Below are 12,234 nucleotides of genomic sequence, written 5' to 3'. Positions count from 1 at the left end.
GCTTGAACTGGTACCAGTTTACTTTCCAGTTGCCACCAGTTTGGTACCAGTAGGTTCCAGTTGACAACCAGTTGGTGCGAACTGGGAACGAGCTGGTACCAGTTGACTTCCCAGCTCAAATTTTTGCCTGGGAAGGCAACCACACTACCGTGTAAAAAAAAGCTATGCCTAACTGGTAATCGAACTAGCTAGTCCTATGACCCATGTGTTTGCATGGGTATACGTCCTCGATCCCACTGAGCCAGCTGGACGGGACGATATTTCGTCTTTGAATTCTGTCCAGAATGGTGCGTTGTAGCATCGCGCTATCAAGGGGCCGTACAAGCCATCCTAATTGGAATTACCAAAAGGAGAGAGCGTCAACTGAATCGAACATTTAAAATGGGAATGATTTAGCACAAGGGCGTCAAAACTACCGTGTAAAAAATAAAAATAATCACCTATAACTTTAAAATAATACAACTTCAGAAAGCGTAAACGTGCAAAGTCGATGAGGGATCCACTCTTGTCCAAATACCACAGACACGCTTGTTTAGTCCCCACGTAGAAAACAAAAAGTATCACCTCTTCTTTGAAAATCATTCAACTTTAGAAAGTGTAAACGCACAAAGTTGATCAGGGATCCACTCTTGTCCCAAATACCGCATACACGCGTGCCTAGTCCGCACGTACAAAATAAAAAGAATCACTTATAATTTGAAAATAATTCAACTTTACAAAGCGTAAACGTGCAAAGTCGATCTGGGATCCACTCTTATCCCAAATACCGCATACACGCGTGTGAACTCCGCACGTACAATATTAAATAAATTGCGTATAATTTGAAAATAACTTAACTTTAGAAAGCGTAAACGTGCAAAGTTGATCAGGAATCCACTCTTGTCCGAGGTACCGCATACACGCGTGTTTAGTCGCACGTACAAAATAGAAAGAATCACCTATAACCTGAAAATAATTCATCTTTAGAATGCGCAAACGTGCAAAGTTGATCAGGGAACCACTCTTGTCCCAAATACTGCATACATGCGTGTTTAGTCCACACATTGGGGTTTTCAGGTCGAAATCGGCGTTTTAGGGTGTGGGGTTGACATTAGTCGTGGGTGGGTGTGAGGGGGGTGCATACAACTGCCCATAGAAGTATGCATTGCAAGTATGCATGACTAGACATGAATATGGTGCCCCGTTTTCAGTGTACCTGTTCTCGGGCGCTCTCGGGCCCGAATGATGGATATTGATGTGATGGGCTGTGATGTTGAATGATGGGCTATGATGTGATGGGCTGGGATGTTGAATGGTAGGTAATGATGTGATGGGTTGTGACGTTGATGTCGAATGATGTAACCATGTGATGAGCTGTCATGTTGATGTTGAATGATGGGCAATGATATGATGAGCTATGATGTTGATGTTGAATGATGGGTTGTGGTGTGATGAGCTGTGATGGTGATGTTGAATAATGGGTTGTGATGTGATGGGCTGTGATGGTGATTATGACGAATTATTTTCAAATTATAGGAGATTATTTTTATTTTGTACGTGTGCACTAAACACGCATGTATGCAGTATTTGGGACACGAGTGGATCCCTGATCAACTTTCCACGTTTAGGCTTTCTAAAATTGAATTATGTTCAAATTATAGGTGATTCATTTTATTTTGTACGTGCGGTCTAAACACGCGTGTATGTGGGTCGATCAAATGTGCACGTTTACACTTTCAAAAGTTGAGTAATTTTCAAGTTATAGGTGATTCTTTTTATTTTGTACGTATGGACTAAACACGCGTGTATACGGTATTTGGGACAAGAGTGGATCCCTGATCAACTTTGCACGTTTACGCTTTCTAAAGTTGAGTTGAATTATTTTCAAATTATATGTATTTCTTTTTATGTTGTACGTGTGGACTAAACACGCGTGTATGCGGTATTTGGGGCAAGAGTGGATCCCTAAAAAAATTGCACGATTGCGCTTTCTATCGTTGAAATATTTTCAAATTATAGGTTGTCGTTTTTATTTTGTACGTGCGGACTAAACACGCGTGTATAATGCATTTAAGACAAGAGTGGATCCCTGATCAACTTTGCGCGTTTACGCTAGCTAAAGTTGAATTATTTTCAAATTATAGCTGAGTCTTTTTGTTTTGTACGTGTGGACTAAACACGCGTGTATGTGGTATTTGGGACATGAGTGGATCCCTGGTGAACTTTCCACGATTGCGCTTTCTATCGCGGAATTATTTTCAAATTATAGATGATTCTTTTTATTTTCTACGTGTGGACAAAACACGCGTGTATGCGGTATGTGGGACAAGAGTGGACCCCTGATCAACTTTGCACGCTTACGCTTTCTAAAGTTGAATTATTTTCAAATTATGGGTGACTCTTTTTGTTTTGCACGTGCGGACTTACCACGCATTTATTGAGTATTTGAGACAAGAGTGGATCCCTGATGAAGTTTGCGCGTTTACGCTTTCTAAAGTTTAATAATTTTGAAAATATGGGTGATTGTTTTTAGTTTCAACATATGGACTAAACACGCGTGTATGCGGAATTTGCGACAAGAGTGGATCCCTGATCTACTTTGCGCGTTTACACTTTCTACAGTTTAATTATTTTCAAATTATAAATGATTCTTTTCATTTTGTACCTACGGGCTAAAACCGCGTGTATGCGGTATTTGAGACAAGAGTGGATCCCTGATCAACTTTGCACGTTTACGCTTTCTAAAATTGAATTATTTACAAATTATTGGTGATTCTTTTTATGTTGTACGCGTGGACTAAACACGCGTGTATGCGGTATTTGGGGCAAGAGTGGATCCCTGATGAACTTTGCACGTTTGCGCTTTCTGTCGTTGAATTATTTTCAAATTATAGGTGATTCGTTTTATTTTGCACGTGCGGGCTAAACACTCGTGTATGCGGTACTTGAGACAAGAATGGATCCCCGATCAACTTTGCACGTTCACGCTTTCTAAATTTGAATTATTTTCAAATTATGGGTGATTCGTTTTATTTTGTACATGCGTGCTAAACACGCGTGAATGCGGTATTTCAGACAAGAGTGGATCCCTGATCAACTTTGCACGTTTACACTTTCTAAAGTTGAATTATTTGCAAATTATTGCTGATTCTTTTTATTTTGTACGTGTGGACCAAACACGCGTGTATGCGGTATTTGGGACAAGAGTGGATCCCTGATCAACTTTGCACGTTTGCGCTTTCTATCTTTGAATTATTTTCAAATATAGGTGTTTCTTTTTATTTTGCACGTGCGGGCTAACACGCGTGTATGCGGTGTTTGAGACAAGAGTGGATCCCTAATCAACTTTGCACGTTTACGCTTTCTGAAGTTGAATTATTTTCATATTATAGGTGATTCTTCTCATTTTCTACATATGAGCTAAACACGCGTGTATGCGGTATTTGGGACAAGACTGGATCCCTGATCGACCTTGCACATTTATGCTTTCTATCGTTGAATTATTTTCAAATTATCGGTGTTTCTTTTTATTTTGTACGTGCGGACTAAGCACGCGTGTATGTGGTATTTGGGACAAGAGTGCATCCCTGATGAACCCTGCACGTTTTCGCTTTCTATCATTCAATTATTTTCAAATTATAGGTGATTGTTTTTATTTTGTACGTGCGGGCTAAACACCCGTGTATGCGGTATTTGAGACAAGAGTGGAACCCTGATCAACTTTGCACATTTACGCTTTCTCAAGTTGAATCATTTACATATTATGGGCGATTCTTTTTATTTTGTACGTGTGAACTAAACACGCGTGTATGTGGTATTTGGGACAAGAGTGCATCCCTGATGAACCCTGCACGTTTTCGCTTTCTATCATTCAATTATTTTCAAATTATAGGTGATTGTTTTTATTTGTACGTGCGGACTTAACACGCGTGTATGATGTATGTGAGACAAGACTGGATCCCTGATCAACTTTGCACGTTTACACTTTCTAAAGTTGAATTATTTACAAATTATTGGTGATTTTTTAATTTTGTTTGTGCGGACTAAACACGCATGCACGCGGTATTTGAGACAACAGTGGATCCCTGATCAATTTTGCATGTTTATGCTTTCTAAAGTTGAATTATTTTTAAAAGTATGGGTGATTCTTTTTATTTTGTACGTGTGGACTAAACACGCGTGTATGCGGTATTTGGTACAAGAGTGGATCCCTGATTGACTTTGCACGTTTACACTTTCTAAAGTTGAATTATTTAAAATTATTGATGATTTTTTTTATTTTGTTTGTGCGGACTAAACACGCGTGTATGCGGTATTTGGTGGAAGAGTGGATCCCTGTTCAACTTTGCACGTTTATGCTTTCTAAAGTTGGATTATGTTCAAACTATGGGTGATTCTTTTTACTTTGTACGTGCGGGCTAAACAGGCATGCACGCGGTATTTGAGACAACAGTGGATCCCTGATCAATTTTGCATGTTTATGCTTTCTAAAGTTGAATTGTTTTCAAAGTATGGGTGATTCGTTTTATTTTGTACGTGTGGAGTAAACACGCGTGTATGCGGTATTTGGGGCAAGAGTGGATCCCTGATGACTTTGCACGTTTGCGCTTTCCATCATTGAATATTTTCAAATTATGGGTGATTCTTTTTATTTTGTACGTGTGGACTAAACACGCGTGTATGCGGTATTTGAGGCAAGAGTGCATCCCTGATCAACTTTGCACGTTGATGCTTTCTAAAGTTGAATTATTTTCAAATTATAGGTGATTCTTCTTATTTTGTACGTGCGGACTAAACACGCGTGTATGCGGTATGTGAGACAAGAGTGGATCCCTGATCAACTTTGCACGTTTACACTTTCTAAAGTTCAATCATTTACATAATAAGGCTGATCCTTTTTATTTTGTACGTGCGGACTAAACACGCGTGTATGCTATATTTGGCACAAGGGTGGATCACTGATCAACTTTGCACGTTTACACTTTCTAAAGTTGAATTATTTACAAATTATTGGTCATTCTTTTGATTTTGTACGTCTGGACTAAATAGGCGTGTATGCGGTATTTGGGACAAGACTTCATCCCTGATAAACTCTGCACGTTTTCGCTTTCTATCATTCAATTATTTTCAAATTATAGGTGATTCTTTTTATTTTGTACGTCTGGACTAAACACGCGTGTATGCGGTATGTGAGACAAGATTGGATGCCTGATCAACTTTGCACGTTTACGCTTTCTAAAGTTCAATCATTTACATATTAAGGGTGATTCTTTTTATGTTGTACGTGCGGACTAAACAAGAGTGTATTCGGTATTTGAGACAAGAGTGGATCCCTGATCAACTTTGCACGTTTACACTTTCTAAAGTTGAATTATTTACAAATTATTGGTGATTATTTTTATTTTGTACATGCGAACTAAACACGCGTGTATGCCGCATTTGGTACAAGAGTGGATCCCTGATGAACTTTGCACGTTTACGCTTTCTGAAGCTGAATTATTTTCAAGTTGTAGGTGATTCTCTTTATTTTTACGTGTGGAGTAAACACGCGTGTATGTGGTATTTGGGGCAAGATTGGATGCCTGATCAACTTTGCACGTTTACGCTTTCTAAAATTGAATTATTTAAAAATTATAGGTGATTCTTTTTATTTTGTATCTGCGGACTAAACACGCGTGTATGCGGTATTTGGTACAATAGTGGGTCGCTGATGAACTTTGCACGTTTGCGCTTTCCATCATTGAATTATTTTCAAATTGTAGGTGTTCCTTTTTACTTTGTCGTGTGGACTAAACACGCGTGTATGCGGTATTTTGGAATCAGTGTGTATCCCTGATCAACTTTGCACGTTTACGCTTGCTAAAGTTGAATTATTTTCAAATTATAGGTGATTAACTTTATTTTCTACGTCTGGAGTAAACACGAATGTATGCGGTATTAGGGGCAAGAGTGGATCCCTGATGAACTTTGCACGTTTGCGCTTTCGATCATTGAATTATTTCAAATTCTAGGTGATTCACTTTATTTTGTACGTGTAGACTAAACACGCGTGTATGCGGTATTTGGGGCAAGAGTGGGTCCCTGATCAACTTTGCACGTTTGTGCTTTCTATCGTTGCATTATTTTCAAATTATTGGTGTTTCTTTCTATTTTGTGCGTGTGGACTAAGCGCTTGTGTATGCTGTATTTGGAACAAGTGTGGATCCCTGATCAACTTTGCACGTTTACACTTTCAAAAGTTGAATTATTTTCAAATTATAGGTGATTCATTTTATTTTGTACGTGCGGACTAAACACGCGTGTATGCGGTATGTGAGACAAGAGTGGATCGCTGATTAACTTTGCACGTTTGCGCTTTCTCTCGTTGAATTATTTTCAAATTATAGGTGTTTCTTTTTATTTTGTACGTGCAGGCTAAACACGCGTGTACGCTTTATTTGACACAAGAGTGGATCCCTGATCAACTTTGTACGTTTACACTTTCTAAAGTTGAATTATTTACAAATTATTGGTGATTTTTTATTTTGTACGTGTGGGCTAAACACGCGTGTATGCGGTATTTGAGACAAGAGTGGATCCCTGATCAACTTTGCACGTTTACACTTTCTAAAGTTGAATTATTTTTAAATTATAGGTGTTTCTTTTTATTTTGTACGTGCGGGCTAAACACGCTTGTATGCGGTGTTTGAGACAAGAGTGGGTCGCTGATAAACTTTGCATGTTGATGCTTTCTATCGTTGAATTATTTTCAAATTATAGGTGTTTCTTTTTATTTTGTACGTGTGGAATAAACACGCGTGTATGCGGTATTTGATAGAAGAGTGGATCGGTGATCAACTTTGCACGTTTATGCTTTCTGAAGTTGAATTATCTTCAAATTATAGGTGAATCTTTTTATTTTGTACGTGCCGACTAAGCACGCATGTATGCGGTATGTGAGACAAGAGTGGATCCCTAATCAACTTTGCACGTTTACGCTTTCTAAAGTTCAATCATTTACATATGATGGGTGATACTTTTTATTTTGTACGTGCGGACTAAACACGCGTGCATGCTGTATATGGGAGAAGAGTGGATCCCTGATCAACTTTACACGTTTATGCTTTCTAAAGTTGAATTATTTTCAAATTATAGGTGATTCTTTTTATTTTGTACGTGTGGATTAAACACGTGTGTATGCAGTATTTGTGACAAGAGTGCATGCCTGATCAACTTTGCACGTTTGCGCTTTCTGTCGTTGAATTATTTTCAAATTGTAGGTGATTCTTTTTATTCTGTAGGTGCGGACTAAACACGCGTGTATGCGGTATTTGAGGCAAGAGTGGATCCGTGATCAACTGTGCACGTTTATGCTTTCTATAGTTGCATTATCTACAAATTATGGGTGATTCTTTTTATTTTGTACGTGTGGACTAAACACGAGTGTATTCGGTATTTGAGACAAGAATGGATACCCGATCAACTTTGCATGTTTACACCTTCTAAAGTTTAATTTTTTACAAATTATTGGTGATTTTTTATTTTGTACGTGTGGGTTAAACGCGCGTGTATGCAGTATTTGAGACAAGAGTGGATCCCTGATCAACTTTGCACGTTTACGCTTTCTAAAGTTGAATTATTTTCAAATTATAGGTGTTTCTTTTTATTTTGTACGTGCGGGCTAAACACGCTTGTATGCGGTGTTTGAGACAAGAGTGGGTCCCTGATCAACTTTGCACGTTGATGCTTTGTAAAGTTGAATTATTTTCAAATTATAGGTGATTCTTTTTATTTTGTACGTGCAGGCTATTCACGCGTATACGCTTTATTTGACACAAGAGTGGATCCGTGATCATCTTTGCACGTTTATGCTTTCTAAAGTTGAATTATTTTCAAATTATAGGTGTTTCTTTTTATTTTGTACGTGCGGGCTAAACACGCTTGTATGCGGTGTTTGAGACAAGAGTGGGTCCCTGATCAACTTTGCACGTTGATGCTTTGTAAAGTTGAATTATTTTCAAATTATAGGTGATTCTTTTTATTTTGTACGTGCAGGCTATACACGCGTATACGCTTTATTTGACACAAGAGTGGATCCGTGATCAACTTTGCACGTTTATGCTTTCTAAAGTTGCATTATTTTCAAATTGTAGGTGATTCTTTTTATTCTGTAGGTGCGGACTAAGACAAGAGTGGATCCCTGATCAACTTTGCACGTTGATGCTTTCTAAAGTTGAATTATTTACAAATTATAGGTGATTCTTTTTATTTTTTACGTGTGGAATAAACACGCGTGTATGCGGTATTTGATATAAGAGTGGATTGGTGATCAACTTTGCACGTTTATGCTTTCTGAAGTTGAATTATCTTCAAATTATAGGTGAATCTTTTTAATTTGTACATGTGGACTGAACACGCGTCTATGTGGTATTTGGGACCAGAATGCATCCCTGATGAACCCTGCACGTTTTCGCTTTCTATCATTCAATTATTTTCAAATTGTAGGTGATTCTTTTTATTCTGTAGGTGCGGACTAAGCACGCGTGTATGCGGTATTTGAGACAAGAGTGGATCCCTGGTCAACATTGCACGTTTACGCTTTCCAAAGTTGAATTATTTACAAATTATAGGTGATTCTTTCTAGTTTGTACGTCAGACTAAACACGCGTGTAATCGGTATTTGAAACAAGAGTGGATCCCTGATCAACTTTGCACGTTTACGGTTTCTAAAGTTGAATTATTTTCAAATTATAGGTGTTTCTTTTTATTTTGTACGAGCGGGCTACACACGCTTGTATGCGGTGTTTGAGACAAGAGTGGGTCCCTGATCAACTTTGCACGTTGATGCTTTCTAAAGTTGTATTATTTTTATATTATAGGTGCTTCTTTTTATTTTGTACGTGTGGATTAAACACGCGTGTATGCGGTATTTGGTACAAGAGTGGATCCCTGATCAACTTTGCACGTTTACGCTTTCTAAAGTTGAATTATTTTCAAGTTGTAGGTGATTTTCTTTATTTTTACGTGTAGACTAAACACGCGTGTATGCGGTATTTGGGGCAAGAGTGGGTCCCTGATGAACTTTGCACGTTTGCGCTTTCCATCATTGAATTATTTTCAAATTGTAGGTGTTCCTTTTTACTTTGTCGTGTGGACTAAACACGCGTGTATGCGGTATTTTGGAATCAGTGTGTATCCCTGATCAACTTTGCACGTTTACGCTTGCTAAAGTTGAATTATTTTCAAATTATAGGTGATTAACTTTATTTTCTACGTCTGGAGTAAACACGAATGTATGCGGTATTAGGGGCAAGAGTGGATCCCTGATGAACTTTGCACGTTTGCGCTTTCGTTCATTGAATTATTTCAAATTCTAGGTGATTCACTTTATTTTGTACGTGTAGACTAAACACGCGTGTATGCGGTATTTGGGGCAAGAGTGGGTCCCTGATCAACTTTGCACGTTTCTGCTTTCTATCGTTGCATTATTTTCAAATTATTGGTGTTTCTTTTTATTTTGTGCGTGTGGACTAAGCGCTCGTGTATGCTGTATTTGGAACAAGTGTGGATCCCTGATCAACTTTGCACGTTTACACTTTCAAAAGTTGGATTATTTTCAAATTATAGGTGATTCATTTTATTTTGTACGTGCGGACTAAACACGCGTGTATGCGGTATGTGAGACAAGAGTGGATCGCTGATTAACTTTGCCCGTTTGCGCTTTCTCTCGTTGAATTATTTTCAAATTGTCGGTGTTTCTTTTTATTTTGTACGTGCAGGCTAAACACGCGTATACGCTTTATTTGACACAAGAGTGGATGCCTGATCAACTTTGCACGGTTACACTTTCTATAGTTGAATTATTTACAAATTATTGGTGATTTTTTTATTTTGTACGTGTGGGTTAAACACGCGCGTATACAGTATTTGAGACAAGAGTGGATCCCTGATCAACTTTGCACGTTTACGCTTTCTAAAGTTGAATTATTTTCAAATTATAGGTGTTTCTTTTATTTTGTACGTGCGGGCTAAACACGCTTGTATGCGGTGTTTGAGACAACAGTGGGTCCCTGATCAACTTTGCACGTTGATGCTTTCTAAAGTTGAATTATTTACAAATTATAGGTGATTCTTTTTATTTTTTACGTGTGGAATAAACACGCGTGTATGCGGTATTTGATATAAGAGTGGATTGGTGATCAACTTTGCACGTTTATGCTTTCTGAAGTTGAATTATCTTCAAATTATAGGTGAATCTTTTTAATTTGTACATGTGGACTGAACACGCGTCTATGTGGTATTTGGGACCAGAATGCATCCCTGATGAACCCTGCACGTTTTCGCTTTCTATCATTCAATTATTTTCAAATTGTAGGTGATTCTTTTTATTCTGTAGGTGCGGACTAAGCACGCGTGTATGCGGTATTTGAGACAAGAGTGGATCCCTGGTCAACATTGCACGTTTACGCTTTCCAAAGTTGAATTATTTACAAATTATAGGTGATTCTTTCTAGTTTGTACGTCAGACTAAACACGCGTGTAATCGGTATTTGAAACAAGAGTGGATCCCTGATCAACTTTGCACGTTTACGGTTTCTAAAGTTGAATTATTTTCAAATTATAGGTGTTTCTTTTTATTTTGTACGAGCGGGCTACACACGCTTGTATGCGGTGTTTGAGACAAGAGTGGGTCCCTGATCAACTTTGCACGTTGATGCTTTCTAAAGTTGTATTATTTTTATATTATAGGTGCTTCTTTTTATTTTGTACGTGTGGATTAAACACGCGTGTATGCGGTATTTGGTACAAGAGTGGATCCCTGATCAACTTTGCACGTTTAGGCTTTCTAAAGTTGAATTATTTTCAAGTTGTAGGTGATTTTCTTTATTTTTACGTGTAGACTAAACACGCGTGTATGCGGTATTTGGGGCAAGAGTGGGTCCCTGATGAACTTTGCACGTTTGCGCTTTCCATCATTGAATTATTTTCAAATTGTAGGTGTTCCTTTTTACTTTGTCGTGTGGACTAAACACGCGTGTATGCGGTATTTTGGAATCAGTGTGTATCCCTGATCAACTTTGCACGTTTACGCTTGCTAAAGTTGAATTATTTTCAAATTATAGGTGATTAACTTTATTTTCTACGTCTGGAGTAAACACGAATGTATGCGGTATTAGGGGCAAGAGTGGATCCCTGATGAACTTTGCACGTTTGCGCTTTCGTTCATTGAATTATTTCAAATTCTAGGTGATTCACTTTATTTTGTACGTGTAGACTAAACACGCGTGTATGCGGTATTTGGGGCAAGAGTGGGTCCCTGATCAACTTTGCACGTTTCTGCTTTCTATCGTTGCATTATTTTCAAATTATTGGTGTTTCTTTTTATTTTGTGCGTGTGGACTAAGCGCTCGTGTATGCTGTATTTGGAACAAGTGTGGATCCCTGATCAACTTTGCACGTTTACACTTTCAAAAGTTGGATTATTTTCAAATTATAGGTGATTCATTTTATTTTGTACGTGCGGACTAAACACGCGTGTATGCGGTATGTGAGACAAGAGTGGATCGCTGATTAACTTTGCCCGTTTGCGCTTTCTCTCGTTGAATTATTTTCAAATTGTCGGTGTTTCTTTTTATTTTGTACGTGCAGGCTAAACACGCGTATACGCTTTATTTGACACAAGAGTGGATGCCTGATCAACTTTGCACGGTTACACTTTCTATAGTTGAATTATTTACAAATTATTGGTGATTTTTTTATTTTGTACGTGTGGGTTAAACACGCGCGTATACAGTATTTGAGACAAGAGTGGATCCCTGATCAACTTTGCACGTTTACGCTTTCTAAAGTTGAATTATTTTCAAATTATAGGTGTTTCTTTTATTTTGTACGTGCGGGCTAAACACGCTTGTATGCGGTGTTTGAGACAACAGTGGGTCCCTGATCAACTTTGCACGTTGATGCTTTCTAAAGTTGAATTATTTACAAATTATAGGTGATTCTTTTTATTTTTTACGTGTGGAATAAACACGCGTGTATGCGGTATTTGATATAAGAGTGGATTGGTGATCAACTTTGCACGTTTATGCTTTCTGAAGTTGAATTATCTTCAAATTATAGGTGAATCTTTTTAATTTGTACATGTGGACTGAACACGCGTCTATGTGGTATTTGGGACCAGAATGCATCCCTGATGAACCCTGCACGTTTTCGCTTTCTATCATTCAATTATTTTCAAATTGTAGGTGATTCTTTTTATTCTGTAGGTGCGGACTA

The sequence above is a fragment of the Ornithodoros turicata genome, unplaced genomic scaffold (assembly GCF_037126465.1).
Source record: "Ornithodoros turicata isolate Travis unplaced genomic scaffold, ASM3712646v1 Chromosome16, whole genome shotgun sequence".
Classification (NCBI taxonomy): domain Eukaryota; kingdom Metazoa; phylum Arthropoda; class Arachnida; order Ixodida; family Argasidae; genus Ornithodoros; species Ornithodoros turicata.
Note: the sequence above shows the minus strand (reverse complement) of the source record.